Here is a 20,869-nt window from a genome sequence, read left to right as displayed (position 1 = left end):
TAACTGCCACTTGGCGGCCTTAGTTTGCCCCTCAGAAGCAAAAGGAAACACGTCTGTGGTCTCTTTCATGTGGCTACCTTGGCTGAAGATGCTTCTTCTGGCTAAGTTCCATGGTTCCCAGTTCCTGGTTCTATATTCTATGGTTCTTTGGAGAAAAGTTCTGGAAACTGTGCTACATATTCTCCTGATGCCCTTTGCCTGGAATCCATCCAGCTTCCAATGCCCTTCTTAGACCGCAGCATGCATACCTGAACACACTCCAGATAAAGCTCAGCTGATCCAAAGAACAATGGGGTTATTACTTCAAAATTGTGGCTATGATATTCCTTTAGTTTGTTATCTGACTAGGAGCCAAAAATGTGCCTCTCCTTTCCCTGACCTTAGTTCCAGGTGGTTGAGATTTTATCAACATGCATATTTCTGTCACAGGTGAGACAATGGGTCAGATAAAGGTGTAGAGATCATTCTTCTCTCTCAGCTTAACCATATCCCCAGTTCTAACATCAGCTCTCAAATATGGCCTTCTGGGAAATTCAGGCTTTCTTTTCCAGATCCAGCACTATCTATTCCTCTAGACATAGTGCTTTGGAGGAAGCTAAAATTCCAGAAGAATCTTCTGAACGATTACGCTCTCCAAATGAGAACTTTACTAAGAACACATATCAAATGTGCTAGCCGTTGTTTTTAATAACTCAATCAGGTAAATATATTATTAACCTTCAAAAATAACCTCTCTTGGAGTCAGTCTCCCTTCTCCAAACTTCCGGGTAAGTTTGAAATACCTAAATTTAGGCACTAACTTTGTTTAGGATCCATTGTAGACAACTAGTGTAGCTCATTTATTTGACAGAGGGAACACAAGCAGGGGGAGTGGGAGAGGGAGAAGCAGGCTTCCCACAGAGCAGGGAGCCCGATGCGGGGCTCGATTCCAGGACCCTGGGACCATGACCTGAGCTGAAGGCAGACGCTTAATGACTGAGCCACCCCGGCGCCCCTAGTGTAGCTCATTTAAATGGACATCTGTGAAGGCTATGTAGAGCAGAAATCTGGACTCAGATCTTTCTGGACCATGATTTCTATAGTGGATACAAACTGGGGTGGCTTCTGGCTCAGCACCTTCCTGGCTGCCCACTCGAACCTGGCCAATGCTGACTGATCCAAGAGTAGAAGACACTGACCCAGACTGAGAGAATTTGAATGGAATACAGAGGCAGGTAGATTTGAGTCATCTAATGCCAGTACCACGGAGGAGTCCAGGAGCTCCTCCCGCTGCCCTGGTCCTGTCTTTCCGCCAAGTTCTGCTCTACTATTCCGAATCCTTCCTGTCCATCTGTTTTTCAGTATGTTGGCCAGAATTCAACATTAATCGGCATTAAATTGGAGAGGTGCCTCCAGAGTTATTGTCATAGGAATCTGTCACTAGCCCTGTGCTCCTGGTTATTTCGATCAGAGCCTTAAATTATACCTTACTGTGCCTGTGCTTTACGTGGAGCCTGGGTTCTGCATTTCTAAAGGCTTCCAGGCAGTGTCTCTGCTGCTGGGGCATAGACTACACTTCCAGTAGTGGGGACTTGAATACATACAAGTGGTGGTTATTAAATCTGCAGAGACCCCAAAGCTTAAGGCAAATGCTAATATAGAATAACCAAATCCAGACACTTGTACCCTAAGCTGAAGTCAGTATAGAATAGGCAGGACTATTAGTAATAGCCAACACAGGTGCCGGACGATGTGCTTCTATATTTTTGATGGATCATTCCAGAAACCCATGAGATGCATGTTATTTTATATATATATATATATATATATATATATATATATATATATATATTTTACTATTATGTTATGTTAATCACCATACATTACATCATTAGTTTTTGATATAGTGTTCCATGATTCATAGTTTGCATATAACACCCAAGATGCATGTTATTATTATGCCCATTTTAGAGAAGAGTCAAGTGACTCTTGGGCACACCTAGTAGTGCCCAAGGTCACATTGCTACTGAGAGGTGGAGGCCAGGAGGAGCCCCCGCTGTCAGATTCCAGAGCCCCACTCTGAGCACACACAGTGTCTTTCTCAACCGAAGGGCTGCATGCTTGAGCATGCTCGACACAAGGTGGGAAGCTCTTCTGTCTCAGGGAGGAGGTGGATTAGATAACCTCCAGCCTCCTGCCTATGTCCCACCTAATCAAGAATCGGGACTTTCCAAGCCAAAACTTCTGTTTTTCTTTCCTTTGTCTTATCCCTACTTCTGACACTGAAATGGAGAAAATAATGAACCCTCACAGAGAAATGTGGACTTAGGAGGAGAGAATGGAGATCTGGAGGTTACCTGCACAGAGGTGCTTCATCAGGCAAGACTTCCAGCAACTCTGACCCACTCTTCGTGTGAGGTGATAAGCCACCTTTCACACCTATTAGAGTTCTCCAGAGAAACAGGATCAATACAATGTATATAATTATATATAGAGAGAGAAGGAGACAAAGAGACAGAGAGAGAGAGAGAGAGAGACTTATTGTAAGAAATTGACTCACTTGTTTATGGAACCTGACAAATCTCTACATCTGCAGTTGTCAAGCTGAAGACCCAATGATGTAGTTCTAGTTCAAGGACCGGTAGGCGGGAGCCCCAGGAAGAATCAGTGTTTCCATTGATCCTGAGGAAGGATAAAAAGAAAAGATCGGACAAAATCAGAGAGGGAGACAAACCATAAGAAACCCTTAACTCTAGGAAACAAACTGAGGGTTGCTGGAGGGGAGGAGGGGAGGGGGGTAGGGGGATGGGGTAACTGGGTGATGGACATTAAGGCGGACACTTGATGTAATGAGCACTGGGTGTTATATGCAGCTGATGAATCACTAAACTCTACTTCTGAAACTAATAATACACTATATGTTAATTAATTAAATTTAAAACTTTAAAAAATGTCCCATGTTAAAGGCAAGCAGGTTGGAGGAGTTCCCTCTTATTCAGGGGAAAATCAGCCTTTTGTTCTATTCAAGCCCTCAGTAGGTTGGATGATGCCCATCTACACCAGGGTGGGCAATCTGCTTTACTCAGTCTATGAATTTAAATGTTAAACTCACCCAAATACACCCTCCCAGAAACACCCAAAGTAACTTTTGACCAAATATCTGGGCACTGGTTGATAGAGCCAAACTGACGCATAAAATTCACCCATCTCCCTAACTTTCTCCCATAGATCTCTCTGACTGATTCTCCCATCCCTGGGCCTGGGCTGAGACTGCGGATTTAACTTGGGGCAGCCCTTACTTGACACAGGCAAAGGATTGGGCTGCCCCCTATCCCAATCTTGTGAAAATGCAAATCCAAATAAGCTTTCAATCAGTAAACTCAGACCCCTCAGTCAAGGATGTTTTTGTTTTCACTTCCTTAGAGTTAAAGGGATTATCTAGAAGACAACTAGATGACCCCTCTAGCTTTGAAGTCTGAACATTTATGATTTCCCGGTTGCGGGGGGAGATGTCAGTCTTTTGGAAATCATTTTGATGAGCTCACCTCTGTGTCGTCATAAGGAGCTTTGAATCTGTGGAAAGGGACTGTGCGTGTTCACAGAGTCATTCATTTGGGGTAACTTGAAAAACAGGTTGAAATAAAAGTGTAAATAAACAGTAAATAAATAAGTAAATAACCTCCCCCCCACACACACACACACAAACCTTTCAGAGAAGTGAGTTTTCTTAGATGGCACTGAAATGGTATCTGAAACCAAAAGGAAAATTTTATATAGTAAGGCAGAGAAATCATTTTAGAGTAACTATTGTTAAAAAGTTTAGTGAGGAAGATTTAAGTAACAAGAGTAACAAATGAGTCACCTTATCTTTATTCTTTTATTATTGCAGAATGCCAGCAGTGAGCTTTGTACCAGAAAACTGCATAATCGCTTTTCTCAAGCAGAGAATTTATAGCATTACCTGGCAGAAAAGGCAGAGATAGACAGTACTATCTATGGAATTCTGCTGCGCGCACTGAGCTTACTCGTTATTATGGGCTGATCTGTTGGCAAAGAAGTCTTAAGTAAACTCTGTAATTACTATCTCCACTCTGTGATCCTTCACCTTTGTGGAATTGTCAGGCCCCCACCAGGCCAAAGGAAGTGAACGTACAGGCAGGGCAGGAAGCTGCCAGAACCGGGTTCTTTCCGTTCCAAGTCAGCCAACACCATGACTTAAGTCAAACTCTAAGGATGCTGATGCTGTAAATATCTGCCTCCCCGATACTCCATGGGTACCAGGCACACACCGATGCTGGCTGCAGGGGCACTGCAGGCACTGAGCAACTTTTCAAGAATGGAGTCCAGAGTTGGTGGTTCAAAGACCTTCCACTGCCATTAAGATAAAAACCAGGGGCGCCTGGGTGGCTCAGTTGGTTAAGTATCTGACGCTTGATTTGGGCTTAGGTCATGGTCTCAGGGTCATGAAATCGAGTCCAGTGTCGGGCATGGTGCTCAGCATGAGTCTGTCTGAGATTCTCCCCCTCTGCCCCTCCCCCTGCTTGAGCACTCTCGCTTTCAAATAAATAAATAAACAAAATCTTAAAAAAAAAAAAAAAGATAAAAACCAAGGCCTCCTCCGCCACTGGTCAACTTTCAGACCCAGGATGTGCCATACTCCCTTCCCGTCACAGAGCTTCCTCCTATGCTGCTCGTCCCAATGGGATACTTTCCTACTTTCCCCTCTCCTCTTTCTTTAGACATCATGGCCAATTTTGCCCTTACACATTCTCACGGCATCTCATTCCTCTGTCTGTAGCTTTTGTCCCAGCTGCAATTTCACATGTGTGTGTGATCGCGGCACCTGTGTTGGTGTCCCGTGTAAATTGCAGGCTTTATAAGTGCAGGACCTCCCCTGGTTTTGGTCACCTCTGTGTCCCCAGGGTATGGCACATGGTTGGTGTTCCATTACAAGTGTTTGTTGAATGGATGACTGAAAGGATAAATGGCAAATGGGGAGAAGGTTGTGACCTCAAGGAACTCAGGCAATGTAAGATCATCATGAGGTAGCTCTGAACCCTGTGGTTTTGTCCTCTGTATATATACTGTCTTAGTCTTTGTTCAGGCTGCTATCACCAAATACCATGGACTGAGGGGCTTATAAACAGCTGAAACGTCTTGTTCACGGTTCTGGAGGCCAGAAGCCCGAGATCAGGATGCAGCGTGGTCAAGTTCTGGTGAGGAACTCTTCTGGGTTACAGACTGCTGACTTCTTCTTGCGTCCTTACATGGCAGAAGGGGCTAGGGAGCTCTCTGGGGTCGAATCCCAATCATGATGACTCCCCCGTCGTGACTTAATCACCTCTTAAATGCCCAACCTCCTAATACCATCTCCTCACGAGTTAGGATTCCAACATACGATTTTGTGGGGGACCACAGCCTCCAGTAATTATGGAAGTGGAGAAAAGAGAGGAGTGGCATACACTACAGATTAGAAGCTCAGCCCTCAGGTCAGACACTCCTGGTTTAAAATGTAGTGTTGTCCCTTGCTAATGGTACAAACATGGGCAATTACTTTAACTCTGCTTCCTCAGTCTTCTCATGTGTAAAATGAGGCTGATTCTGGTGCTCAGCCCTACCACCTGTAGGACCATATGAGATAATGCAGGAACATGTTTGGCACATGGTAAGTGCTCCATCAATGCCAGCTGGTGTTACTAGTATAGCAAAGAACTCAAATCCTCAAAACCCCACTCCTCCTTGAGCACTATAAATTGTGTAGATACAGGAACGTTAACTTGGCAGCCCGGAGATATTTAAGCATGGTCTGATAGCTTATCATAAGGGCTTTTTTATTTTTTGGCATCAATAATTCAATGGGAGTTAGGAGTGAGATAAAAGAAAGAAAACTATTTTTACCAAGTTGTCACATGAAAAGGACATTTGAACTTGTGTTAAAAAGCAAAGAAGATGGGCACCTGGGTGTCTCGGTTGGGTGTCTGACTCTTAGTTTTCGCTCAGGTCATGACTTCAGAGTCCTGGGATCGAGCCCCGCGTTGGGTTCTGCACTCGGTGGGGACTATGCTTCAGATTCTTGCCCTCTCCCTCTGCCCCTCCCCACCTCCTCTCTCTAAAATAAATAAATAAATCTTAAAAAAAAAAAAAAAAAGAGGAAAGAAGATCTGTTCACATCTCCAAAATAAATTTTCAGGAGAAAAATACGGCACACCCAGGACAGAAGAGTCATTGTGACACCCCTACTCCACTCCTTCCACTGCTCATTTCCCTGAGGATCTTAGCCCATGAGGAAGCTGAGACGCAGGCCACCTCCCCACTTCTGGCTGGCTAAGTGGGTCTTGTTCCCCATTAAGGAGCGCTCCCAGAGGGAGAGTCAGTTCAGCTCAAGTCCAGTGCTGGGTTGTTGACGCCATCCCTCAACTCTGATTTAATCTCCATTTGGGCCTGGGGTTAGCCCAAGCTGCCCTAGCTGTGAAGACCGTTGGGGGTTCTCATTCACTCCTGCCTGATAAGTGGGCTGCTGAAAATCTACTTTTGTCCGGTATCTCTAGATTGGTTTCATTTGGGGCCTCGAATGGTTTCGTTGCTAATTTTCTTCCCTCTGCATTAGTAGGAGGGGCTGTCCTGAATGCAGCCAACAACAGACATAGAGGTCATTCATTCTGGTGAACAGGCAGCATTCCAGCCACCTTATCTGTACAAGTATAAGCGGAATTGGCAGGATAGCCAAAGACTCTAGAATGAAAAAAATAACCAAATTACTGGGATAGATCCAGAACGCTGACTTGCCCCAAAATATGTCCCCTGTCTGGTTCATGCAAAAATGCAAATATTCCAAGAAAGGAAAGTACTTAATCGTATAAAAACTGACATTTGTTGAGCAGTTCCCTTGTGTTGGGCACTGGATTCAGAGCTTTACACAAATCATCTCATATAACCTTCCCAAGAGACTTATGATTCTCATCATTTTACAGCTAAGGAGATAGAAGCTCAGAATGCTTAAATATGTGTGCTAAAAGCAGAGTCAAACAGCCTGGCCTCGAAGCCCATCCTCTTTACTACCACTCTGAACAATCTCCCCAGTGGCCCCAGGTGGGGAAGGTGGGCAGACTAGGCTAGATCATGAAGGTCCTTTGGTGACAAATTAGTTTCTACTTTTTCAGCAGGCCACGGAAAGCTACTAGAAAAGTCTAGCCAGGACTCTGAACTGGTCTGTTGTGCACCTTAGAACTCTGATAGCCGTGGTGTGAAGGCTGAGGTGGAGGTGGGAATCCGACCCAGGAGGCGAGTGTAGGCTGTCGTAGTGACCAGGAGAGGGAAGTGAAGCTCTCATTGGGGCCGGAGGGGTTTAGGATAGACCCTGTCTAATGTTTTGCCTTTTTTTTTTTTAAGATTTCTATTTATTTATTTGACAGAGAGAGACACAGCGAGAGAGGGAACACAAGCAGGGGGAGCGGGAGGGGGAGAAGCAGGCTTCCCGCCGAGCAGGGAGCCCGATCCCAGGAGCCCGGGATCATGAGCTGAGCCGAAGGCAGGCGCTTAACGACTGAGCCACCCAGGCGCCCCTTGTTTTGCTTTAATCACTTTATTCTGTGTCTGGCATTTCTGTGATGGACTCAAACCAGAAAACAAATTAGTGTTTTTGCAAAGAATCCACCAAGCCTATATTAAAATTGTCATATCCTCCCAAATTTTCTGAGGATTCCAGGGTCAAGGGCCTGTACCTCTCTTCTGTCAACAAATCTTGACACACAAATAGCGTGGCAGCTTCTTGTGACTGATCGAGACCCTGTACTTACTTTTCTTTATCTAAATGAATCCTTCCAACTATATTCTCCTATTTAATTTTGTCTTTAAGTGTGTTACACTCAAAGGAGGGGAGGGGCAGAGAGAGAATTCTCAAGCAGACTCCCTGCTGAGCATGGAGCCTGACCCCCAGCACCCTGAGATTATGACTTGAGCCAAAATCAAGAGTCAAACTCTCAACTGACAGAGCCACCCAGGCGCCCCAACTGTGCACACACTTGATTTTTACATAGTTGGCAATTATTTTCTATTTCAAATTTTATTCTTATTTTTTCATATAAAATATCATAGCATCTTTTATGTTATTACTCGGGCTTCATAACCAATGGTGTGGCAACTCTAGAGAGATGTGAGCTCACAGCTCACCTGACGGTAAGCCCTTCTTCCTAACTCTGTGTTCTTGAAATCAGTCATCATGAGAATATGTAAACCATGAAAATTGGCAAACATTACAAATCAGAGCTGTTATTCCTCAAGGAGCAGGTTATTAGACATTTAGCTGCACATCACTGTTTATAACCATCATTTTTAATGGTCACCTACTAGCCCTTTGAGTAAATATATGACAGCAATTCTATGATGCTTATTACGTGCCAGGTACTAAGTACTTTCCTCACGTTAGCGCATCTAATCCTAACGATGGACTCCATGAGGTAGGTGCTATTATGATCCACATTTTACAGATGAAGAAACCAAGGCAGGAAGTGTTAACAAATTGCCCAGTGACCCACAGATGATAAGTGGTAGCAAGCGCAAGACCTGGGATTTGAACTCAGGTAGTCCTACTGCAGCATCTTAGCTTCCACCTTCTTCTGCTGCTTTGTGCCTCTACTCCAGCCCACAAGTGGGCAACCGCCCTCTAAGGCCAGTGCCACTGCTCCTGGCATCATTCAGTGAGGAGGCAGGACTGCGACTCCAGCATCCGCTGCCTTCTCCCTGCAGCCTTGGGGAGCCCAGCCCCGCCGTAGTTTAGATTACCCTTTTGGAACAGGGCTCTGCTCTCCAACAGAGCAAATGCATAGCCTGCTCTGCCAGCTTCTTACTGGCAGGCATCACCTTGCTTGAGTCACTTTCTAAGTTGAGGTGGGCTTTGGGGGGATGGGGGCACACCCCAAGCTGCAAGAACCATTATGACCTTAAGGGCCAGGTGAGTTTTGTATTTTATCAGGAGCAAGGACTCCATGGGTGACTTCTTTCTCCTGCTCTGGGTGTTTGCCGTGTTTTAAGTTTCTGCTGGGCACTTGGGAGTACCAGGCAGCATTCTATTTCTGGTGTAGCTGCTGAGTTGTTGAGTGATAACAGGGCAAGTCATCTGACCTTGGCAATAATCCTTTTATAGAATGAGGGCATCATGAGACCTGAGTGTTTTCAGGACACTGAGAAGCTCTTGCAGGCAAGATGCTGTGTGTACTCTTTAGCTGTCAGCACCCATCTCCCAGGACCCAGCATTCTCCTCCATGGGGGCTGGGAGCCCCAGGGTGCCCAGTTCGGTCTTCTTAAATCCATGTGATAAGTGGGAGATGCAGCAGTGGGGCGGCCACGTAAATGCTCCTAAAGCTTCTCAGCCCAGCTTTGGATAAGGAGCTCACATGAAGCCAGGAATAAACCACTTCACCAAGAACCAGGAGAGAAAGAATATTGTCTTAGAAGATGTGGGAGTTTGATGATCATATAACTAAAATCATCCCTAAAACAGGAAAAGTTTATATCCCCTACATGCAAAGCCTTGCAACACCATAGGGATTCAATCGATATTTATTGATTATATGTCATTGTCACTCTAAGACCAAGGGGGTCTTGTAAACATCTAGGCTCTGTCCAGTTTTGGATTTTCCCTAATCTTCCAAATTCTCTAACCTATTAAGTAACAACTAGGGATCCAACCAGAATTAGAAAACAGTCAGCAGCAAATCGCTGGCCCTTTTCTGACAGGGCTTTTGAGGAAGGTCAAAATGTGTAAATTCATGAGAGAGAGAGAGAGAGGGAGAGAGAGATTGAGCGAGAGAGAATCAGAGAGAGAGAAGGAATGGAAAGAAAAACAATCTGGAAGGATTTGGAGGAATCATCCCCAATGATTCCCTCACAGGATTCCAAGGCCTCTCTATATGCAGATTCTCTTCAGTGCCTTTGATCCAAGGGAAAGAAGGAACTAGCTGCTTCTGCAACTCCAGATTAGTCCCCGGAATTGGAGGGCTGAGACGCATGTCCCCACCCAGGGAGAAGGTGGGGAGAAACAGCGTTTATGGAGTGAGAGGCAGCTCTGCTAACCTTCCTTGTGGAAACCGTCAACCAAAAAAAGCTTTGTATTTGCCATTTCTTTCTCAATGAATGACTGAAAACAAAGACCAAACCTGAGCTCCCCTACAGTGCTGTGATGGATTTCACAACCGTTCATGTAAGCTCAGCCATCTTGTTGTCCCCCCTCGGGCCCGGGCTCTCAGTCCTCACAACATGCCCACGCAGTGATCCTTCCAGGCTGTGGACGGCTGGCACATGGCTAGCTCTCACTAGAGGGGCCCGAGCAGAGTCCTAGGTCATCAATTAGTAGTAATTGGCAGGACCAATATTTGACTACAGCTAATGGCTTGAGGTCTTCGGGACTCTGTAACCGACTCATATTCACCCTGCCCTCTGCCCTCTAGCAGGCCTGTTTTTGTGTTTGATGGCAGTAATTCTACAACCCATCCTGACAGCACATCTTACGGTTGCCCTGTGCATTTTAATAGCACACTAGGTTTTCTTCCAAACCACTGGTAGTCTTCTTCCTCCACAGCATTGTAGATCTTGCTATGATTTAATTTAACTGAGAACCACTGGCTCCAGGCTTGGCCCAGTGAGGTGACCCATCTAACCCCTTAAATCCAAGGGAATTTTTAGTCAAGGCTGCAAGGCATAGACAAATCAGAAGTATAATCTTTCAACTGCTCCTGGAGCAGGCAGGGAAGCATCAGAAGCATTTTGAAGGAATACAGTTCTTTTATGAGGAGGATATGTGATGAACCTCTAATGTATTAGTGGTGTATCCAGCAGGTCAACAGGTCAATGCATCTCCGTTAGCTGGGGGGTCTAAGCTTGGCGTCAGAGCATAAGGTTCTCACTGGATGCGATGATTTCCTCCTTTCTCATTCCCCCTTGGACCGGAGAGTATTATTATCTGGAGGTAGAATCCTCTCTCCACTTGCTCTTTGTTCTGTAAGGTTTCAGTCTACTACTGTGGCATCTATACATTTTTTACCACAGTTCAGAGTAGGAAGTGCATTATTCATGGCAACTCGGGTGCATGCGCACACACACAAAATAGAAGCGTTAAAACTGCATCTTGATACTTCCAATTTGGTTCTATTTCTCCTCCTCCTCCTTTTTTTTTCTTTTTAATATTGGTCAAGGCCACTAAATAAATTTTGTGACTTAAAATGAATCACCACTCTATGCTGTCTGCCCCCACTCGTTCTCTGTGATGCTGTCACTTATTTTTTTTTACAGATTTTTACATTTGTTAATTACCTGAAAATATTTTACCTTGTCAGTTATTTATGTATACCTTTAAAAATTCCTCAGAAGTTCCTCCAAAACATCTCAATATTTGATTGTATCTCTGCCACTTCATTTCCTTTCTCTCCTCAGATGCCATTACTATAGAGGAGACACTCTGAAACGATACACATCCAAATGCTAACAGATTCTCTGTGGATGGCGAAATGATAAGTAATTTTTTTAAAGTCTATATTCTGTAATACCTACATATTATTTGTATAAAAATAGGGCAAGTATTTAAAATAATCATTGCTATATTTAATTAAGAGATGAGTTGCTAGGGGCGCCTGGGTGGCTCAGTTGGTTAAGCATCCAACTCTTATTTTCTGCCCAGGTCATGATCTCAGGGTCATGAGATCGAGCCCTATATCCAGGTCCACACTCAGTGCAGAGTTTGCTTGGGATTCTCTCTCTCCCTCTGCCCCTCCCCCTGCTTGCACTCTCTTTCTCTCTCTCTCTCAAATAAATAAATCAATCTTTAAAAAAAGAAAGAGAGAGATTAGCTCCTAGAGCTTTCAAAAATGTTGGGAAAGGCTAGTCAGAGTCTCATTCATTTTTTACTTTTATAAAGTCATTCAAAAAGCAGTTTACAAATAGAACCCAATTAACAACTTTTGATTGGTATTATTGTTTTGTATGTTTCCTTTACCATCCTTTTCTTCAACTCTCTTTGATTCTCTTAAATCCTTCGATTCTCTTAAAATATGTATGTAAATATATTTTTTTATCTGTTTGCTCGTGTTAGTCATTGAGAATCAGTTCTTCAGCTGGCTGACAAAGGGTAGGAAACTATTGCTCTTAAGTCTATATTTAGGTAACATATCATTTCTGTTTTCCCTGGGGATTCGTAATTCAACAATGTTGTCAAGCCTCAAAAATATTAAATTATATTTGTGTTTATTCTTTGTCAGATCTAGCCTAATTTGCTGATTATTAGTTTCACATTAGCAGTAATGTTTTTTTAATTGAGTACGACCTATGCGGACTTTGTGTTCCACTTAACTGTTACTCATTTCAATTTTTAGAGAACAATTGGTTATTATATATATATTTCCTTACCGTTTGAGGAAGTTATATTCACTCAGCACCTCGGTCAAAATAAAGGTATGAACTACAACCCCTGAAGAATTATCAGATCAAGTTAAATTGCCAACCTGCAAACATACCCACTTGATATCCTTTCTGACCCTGCCGTAGGAGCAAGCACATGGACCAAGGAAAGAAAGGAGTAGGTGATACCGGCCAGTCACCTTGCCAGGCTGGTGTGCCAAGTCTCCCCTTGGTCACTCCCTTTCACTATTGAGCACATTCTTCTTGCCTTTCCAACCCTTTGAGGCTCTCTGTACTCGAGTCCTAGTTGCAAAGGCAGTTCACTGAGCCCACAGACAGCCAGCCAACTAAAATCATCGTATGCCCCATCTTTGACCACCTTGGAATTTATCAATTGGAATATTAAACTACATAATAAACTAAATAATATTAAATATTAAACTAAATAATAAACTAAATTTAGTGTATTAGTCTAAAATTTAGGGGCGCCTGGGTGGCTTAGTCAGCTAAGCATCTGCCTTCGGCTCAGGTCATGATCCCGGGGTCCTGGGCTGTAGTCCTGCTTTGGGCTCCCTGCTCAGCGGGGAGTCTGCCCCTCCCCCTGCTCCTGCTCTGTCTCTCTCTGCCCCCCCAAATAAATAAAAGAATTTTTTAGAAAAATAAACTCAATTTAAACTAAATTTAGTGATGGAAGCAGAAGGTGAATGAAGATTCTCCAAGGAGAATTTTAAAATAGGGCAGAATTCTCCACCTTCTTAGACCCTCTCTGTCTTTGGCACCACTCCCTTCTGTGGCTAGGCACGCAGCATGCTACTTCCTATGCCTCATCTCTCTATTTTTCTCTCCTCTAGTTCTCAAGCTTTCAGTGCTACTTCCGTCTTTCAAATATGCTTATCTGTCCAATTTCCATTCTCTCGGTATTCACTTTATGTGAAGCAGATCTTGGGATCTGAGTTGACCACACACCTATGAGCTGTAAGTGTGCTGTCGGCGTCTGTAAAAGTTTGGAGGAGTATACCACGCCTGGGTCTCACACAGCTATCCTCTCCACGTACAAATTACCAATGCCCTATGATCCTCCTCACAACTAAACTATGACTTGAGAGAAGGCCTGACAACCAAACCTGGGCTTTACTAGGCAACGGTTTTACAATATGGTAGATATGACAGCCTGTTTTGTAGGTTGTTGATAATTATTCAGTAGAGAAGAAAAAACGGATAATATAGGAGAAAGGAGAACTTCTGGTGTGATGTCTTAGGAGAGAAGTGAAGAGATCGAGGGCACTTGTGGAAAGACTCAACATATAGAAATGTTCAAGATGTGGAGTGATTTGGAGGATTTAGGAAACAGACAGAAAGGAAGCCTTCAGAATTTGCCAGTCACTGTATTGCTTTCATGATTATTTGGGGCCCATGTGCTGGCCAAAGTCCAGACCACAATCTACAAGACCATATTTAATGTGACTTCCCATGACTGTTACTTCTCTGAACTCCTGGGCTATTATGCAACCCCCCTCCCCTCCACCTCTTCCTCTCTACTGCAGCTACACTGGCTGCCTTTCTGTTCCTTGCACATACCAGTCATGCTATTACCTCAGGGCCTTTGCACTTGCTGTTTCCGCTGGCTATTCTCCTCCTCCAAATAATTATATGGTTCACTTCTCGCTTCCTTAAGGTCTCTACTCAAAAGTCACCATCTCAGTAAGATCTTCTTAGCCAGCCTACCTAAAATTTCATACAGTCTACCTCCCCTGACCCTGCTGTTTCATACTTAATATCCCACTTAACTTCCTTTTTTCCCCCTTTGGCACAATTCACCCTAATTTACTTATTTTTTTATGTTCTTTATCTGTCTTCCACACTGAAATGCAAGATCTAAGAAGGCAAGGATTTTTGTTTATTTTGGTTTCTACTGTTCCAAGTGTCTTTAAAAAAAAATACCAATTTTCAGCTCACACACATGCACAGATGAGCAAATTTGATGATCTGCATTGAGCTTTTTTTTAAAAAAAAAAAGACTTTATTTATTCATTTGAGAAGAGAGAGAGAAGCACAAATGGGTGAGGGGCAGAGGGAGAAGCAGGCTCCCCACTGAGCAGGGAACCCAATGTGGGGCTCAATCCAGGGATTCTGGGATCATGACCTGAGCTGAAGGCAGACGCCCAAATGACTAAACCACCTAGATGCCCCTATTCCAGGTATCTTGAACACTGCCTGAGGGCACTCAATAAATATCTGCTGAATAAATAAAAAAGACCCAAAAAGCATCTTACAGAAAATGTTTAGAAAACTAAGCTAATAGCGACCAAGGAAAGCTTAATGTGTTGCCCCACTCAGGTTTTGGCAACATTATAGACTATGCTTTAAAAAGAGTGAGTGGAGGGATGCCTGGGTAGTTCAGTCTGTTAAGTGTCTGCCTGCGGCTCGGGCCATGATCCCAGGGTCCTGGGATCAAGCCCTGATTCGGGCTTCTTGCTCAGGGGGGAGTCTGCTGCTTCCCCTGCTCGTGCTCTCTCTCTCTCTCTCTGACAAATAAATAAATGAAAATCTTTTTTAAAAGAACTATTAAAAATAATAATAATAAATAAAAAGAGTGAGTGACGACATTTGAAGTGGTCTAAAGGCCATTGGAAGACTGCTTCTAGAAAAAGGGACTCCCTCAAATAATACAGCATTAGAGCTTCTATAACCTCCATTGCTCTAGTTATTAAAACACATACTGTGTTCTTAAACTCATGTAATTAAGCACTTTTTTTCCCGAACACCTCTCATGTGCCCAGAACTGATTATCAGTTGTTCTGTCTCCTCTATTAGAAGTCCTGCTGGATGACCTCTCTATGTATTAGTTTCCTATGAAATAAGCATAAGAAATGTGGCACAATATGCCACCCCAAAATATGTCACCTTGGCACAAGAATTATTTTGACCCAAAGGCACCCTAAAAAACAGCAGTTGCAAGAAAGGCATCCTAACCTCTACTTTTCCTCCCCAAAACAAATAAAAATTCCCATGTGGAAGACGTCCTCCCTGTACCAGGAAAGTAGCATTCTTATCATCAAGGATGGGAAGCTGAGATGGAGAGAATTCTCCACAAACAGACCTCGTGAAAATAATTCTTCTCTTCCTTCAGCCTCCCCATGTAGTCACTTCTCCACAACTGCCCCTGTTTGTACAACCTAATATTAAGACGGGTAGGTTTTGCCATTGCTTTGGGTCTTCATTTCCTTAGGAGGGCTCCCAAGTCACAAAACTTAAGTAAATTTGTATGCTTTTCTCCTGTTAGTCTCTCTTATGTGAGTGTAATTTTCAGGCCCAGACGAAAAAGAGGGTAGAGGCATTTGGCCTCCCCCACACATAATAGCAGTGCTTCCCCCAGAGTTGTCCTGGCACTTTGAAGGTGCACCACTCAGATCTCCTGTCAAGAAAGGACTCACCCTTCAGCTATGAGGAGCCCAGAGAGCTGGCGACCTCCAGCTCCAGTGCCTTTGGGACCTGCCACATCATTTGAGATGAGGCCAGGCTCTTCTTGTGCAGAGCCCAGCCAATGACAGGATACAGCGGAGTACTAGACCCTGGCCATTTCTTCCAATATGGAACTCTCCTGAGCCCCCTCCACCCCACCCCCCACCCCCTGCTGGCTTGGCCTAGAATTTATCAGCTTTGTATTGTAGCCTGAGCCTCTCCATTTCCTTTCATGCTTTTTATAGTTCACAGGTGTTACTCCCCAATAAACTAGTATCTGCTTATCAGAAGACTCAGAAGGACATAGTTATTCTGCAGTTATTCTGCAGATTAAAGAAGACACCTAGCAGAGTGCTGTAAATAACCCCAAAGAGTGAATAAACTGGTGAGGTTTAGGTGGAGGGGCCTAACTGCACACATTGGTATTAGGTTTGTTAGCTTTCTCTAAGTATGTCAGCTATCAGAGGGGCCCAGAGACTATGTTGAAAGGAATACAGATTTTAGCCCTGTCAGTAAAATGGAAACACCAAAATATTTTATCTCCTTCTGGTAATTTGATTGACTAATTGGAAGCTAAATTTTGAAATTCTGACAAGCATTAGCAAATCCCTAGGATGATTTCCAGTGCTTGAAGCAGGAATGACTAATTCGAGACATGGCAATAATGTGGCTATCACCTAGACACCCATTATGGGAATGAAGCCTTTAATCAATGAGTAAGAGCCTTCCCTCCAGTGGGCATGGAGGAGACAGACTGGAGCACAGTGGGGTACAAGGATCTAGAAGCAGCCTGACACCTGGCACGGTAGCCATATAGGATTTATTAGCATCTGGCACCTACCGGAACCCAGAAGGGTTGGCACATCGAAGCTCTGCTGGAGGGATCTTTGGTTTCATCAGCTACAACTGGTTTGCTCATTCAGATTTCCACAGAGGATGGGGGGGGGCGGCAGAAATCAACTGAATTTGTTTTGTGGTGCAAGTTTGTGCCGGGGGAAATGACTGCTCTGGGTTCCCACCAGTAAGAGGGTTAATTAGATCATTATCCTGCTGGCTAGCTGGCGTTTAGACAGTGGATGCCTTTAATCAACAAGGCAGTGTCCATAGCGTTCTGCTGAAAATAGAGTTAAGAGGCTCTTTGCCCTACTCTCTAATAGTACCCCGGCCCAGGGTTGTTAACCTACACCAACAGACCGGGTCAGCTTCGAAGGAACTTGCATTAGCTGCACAGTTTCCTTCAGAGCCTGATCGGGAGTCATTGACTTTTGTCACCTCGATTCCTGTAGTATTGAAAGAGCTCGGTTGGTAAGAGCTGCCTCAGGAACCCCAGGGGAGTTTCCTAATGGCAGCAGGGCACGTCTTGTTTTCCAGGAGCACAGACAGCAAACGGACATGTGACAGCTATTAGTTACATTGTTACTGATTTATATTTAATTAGACCTCACAGTAAGAGGCTATGCAGGGGCTTCCGGTGGTCTCCTTAAAGCAGTTGTGATCTATAAAGATTTCTTATCAATAGAAACAGGTTTGTGTTAACCTCATTTTTCCAAAAGACTGTTACAAGAAAGGGCAGCAACAAAATGGTACGGCAGACATGACATGCTGTGATGTCTCTTGTGTGAGAAAAGCTTAAATGGAGGGGTCACTAGCTGGCACAGTTTCTGACCAGGATATTTAATGGCCAATTGCATAAATGATTAAGTGGAAAGAGGTAGAGAGTATTCCATTGTGTTCCTTTCCTATTGCTGCTGTAACAAATTCCTACAAACTTAGTACCTTAAGCAACACAGATTTATTATGTTTCCGTTCTGGCTGTCCCAAATTTAAAATGGGTCTTATGGGATTAAAATTAAGGTGTCAACAGGGCTTTGTTGTTTCTGGGGGATCTAGGAGAGCATCTGTTTTCCACTTTCTAAAGGCTTCCTGCAATCCTTGGCACACGGCCCGCAGCTAGCAATCCCACACTCCAACCTCTGCTTCTGTCGCCAGTCTCCTCCTCTGACTCCCCTGCCTACTTCTTCCACTTGGAAGAACCCGTGCGGTTACGCGGGGCCCACCAGACAACTCAGGATGATCTACATGGCAAGATCCTTAATTTAATTACATCTGCAAAGTCCCTTTGCCATATTCACAGGTTCCAGGAAAAAGGACATGGACATCTTTGGGGCACCATCATCTGCTACCACCCCCATTAAGGGAATTGCTGCTTTTCTCTCTCAATATTAGAGTTTGGGCATGGGGTTGGTTTTGTTGTTTTGTGGGTTTTTTATGTTTTGTTTTTGTTTTTTGTTTTATTTTGTTTGTGTCATGGGAAGAGAAAATAGCAATGTAGATATGGTCCCTCAGAGACCCAGAAGCCCATCTTCCATTGTCAAATGCAATTTATATTACTCAGGCAATGGCCATTTTAAAAGACTGTAAAGATAATGGCACCTCCTGGTTGCACAGATGGCCTCTTGGCAAATACTGAGAGAAGTGCAGTAACAGTTTCATAGCAGAAAGGGGGGGTGCACATTGTGAGTTCTGCTTGGGGAGGAGATGGGGATATTGGAAGCGTAGGACAGCCTCCAAGTAGAAGTCTTGGCCTTAACGGCTCCTAAGTTTCTAGACTTTTTGGAAAACCCCACTAGGGAAAAGTCAGCCAGCCCTGAAAACCAAGAACGTCCTCTTGCCAAACTGCTCTTCCCGTGCTACAGAGCTGAGGTGGGGCGCGGGCTCAGAGGTATGGGGCCAACGTGAAGGAGCCCGAGCCTCGCAGTTAGAATGGGGTTCCAGTCTCCATTCTGCATGACCTGGAGCACCTTTCCAAATTTCTCTGAGCCTTATTATCCTTGTTTGAAAGAAAGTAATATCTATGTTGCCGAGCTGATGTAAAGATCAGAAACAGTGTGGGAAGTCCGGCTGGCTCAGTCAGTGGAGCTTGTGACTCTCGATCTCGGGGTTGTGAGTTTGAGCCCCACACTGGGTGTGGCGATTACTTAAACAAACAAACAGTTTAAAGAAGATCAGAAACAATGTATGTCAAGCTCGTAGTATACTGGTTGGCTCATGGGAGATGCTCAAAAATAGCCAGTGCTAATTTATTATTGTTATTATTATTAGAACAGGAAGTGAAGATTGGAGTCAATGGGTCTGCCAGGAAAATTTTAACTGGTTGATATTTCTAACATTGTTACAACCACCACCACTTGACCAAACCAGATGAGAGATCTTGAGGGCAAGAATGATAAAGAAAAACATCTGTCCCACTCCCTGTGCCCTCCCTACCCAGACACCCCTCTGGAAGAAGTCTGGCAAACACCTTCTTAGGCTCCACCGAAAAGAACTGAGCACAGAAATACCCTCAGCTTTGAAGATGTTAAAATGTAGCCGGTGGAAAAGCAATTTAGATGTTCAGATTACTGGTTGAATTACTTTAATTTTATTCTCTTCCAGAAAGTTGGAAGAAGCCCCATCTTCCCTCTTAGTGTTCAGAACCAGTTGATATGAGTCAGAGGGATGATGCTCAAAACATCACTGCAATGCTGATGAGAGATCATGACTTTAGATCTACAACTATGTGGGTTTACCACCAATTCACCCCAGTGGGGGCGCCTGGGTGGCTCAGTTGGTTAAGTGTCTGCCTTGGGCTCAGTCATGATCCTAGGGTCCTGGGATTGAGACTCACATCAGGTTCCTTGCCCAGCAAGGAGCCTGTTTCTTCCTCTCCCTCTGTCTACCACTCTGCCTACTTGTGCTCTCTCTGTCAAATAAATAAATAAAATCTTTAAAAAAAAAATTCACCCCAATGAAATGGACTTACCCACCAGTTACTCACATAGCCGATCAAGTCAAGGACTCCCCAAGAGCAGGCCCCTTTCTCTGGTCTGGCCAAAAGCAGATTAGAATGCCTGCATCCTGGGGACTTGCTTGCTCCAAAATAAAAAAACCTCAAAGAAGTTGATTGACTATATTTAGTTCCTTCTACCAAATTCACCAATCAGAAACCCCTCCTCTTCCCATGGGCAAGAATGAAGGAGAAACACGCCAGGAGAATTACTCTAGCAGGGACTCCTTTCTCTGCATCAAAACCTGAGGCCTGGATCACTAGCTCTGGGTACAGCCAGCTGCCATATCATGAGTTCTTAAGCAGCCTTCTGGAGAGGTCCTGAAGGTGAGGAACTGAGGCTTCCCGCCAGCACCCAGCACTCACTTGCCAGGCTTTGGCACAAGTCACTTTGGAAGCTGATCCCTAGCCCCAGTCAAAGCTTCCAATGCTGGAGCCTGTTGTGAATGACAGGGCTTGTCAGTTAGGCAGATCAGACCCCGTCTCATGAGGAGCCAAACAATGAAACATACCTGTGCTGCTGAAATGGAGACACAAAATGAAACTGATGTGTTGGGCAGCAAGAATGAGGTGTTTACTAAAAAGAATACCTGCTACTTGACCCCCAGAACTTGCTTCTACGGACCAGGGTACATCCTCAGTTAGAAAACTGTAATTCGGTCCCGCTACATCCTAGCAATTATAAAGTTTAGTTTTCTCTGGTCTTTCATTCTGTTTTCCCATTCTTTGATGGGTCTGTGTACAAGTATGTTGCATTTGTTTTTGGTTTTTTAATCATTCTGACTAAATGACCAATAGTATGTTTTGAGCAACATCAGATGGAGCTGGGGTGGGGGAAAACTATTTTTGTTTTTTGTTTTTTTTTAAATCCCTTCTCCACTAATGGCATGCTAATGCAACTTTTACCTTTAGATTCTTTATACTTTTAATAAAGAAAGGGAGGGACTTGGAATAAGCTCTCATTCCTGCAGAACCCCATGCCTTAAAGATGAAAACTCAAAGAGTAAAAAATAACAATATTAAATTAAGCTGATTTCTTGTGATTTGAGTTTATGCATGTCAGTTTCTTTGTCAGTGAACCCATCAGCCTCAAGACAACCGAGAGCCAAGATCCGTATAAGGTTGAATGTCTAGACTCGGAAACAAAGAAAAAGCAAGCAAACCGCAATAAAAAACTCAACATCATGAAGATGCCACAACTCTAGAGACCTGCTG

This window comes from Zalophus californianus, chromosome 5 (assembly GCF_009762305.2).
Source record: "Zalophus californianus isolate mZalCal1 chromosome 5, mZalCal1.pri.v2, whole genome shotgun sequence".
NCBI classification, from domain to species: domain Eukaryota; kingdom Metazoa; phylum Chordata; class Mammalia; order Carnivora; family Otariidae; genus Zalophus; species Zalophus californianus.
Note: the sequence above shows the minus strand (reverse complement) of the source record.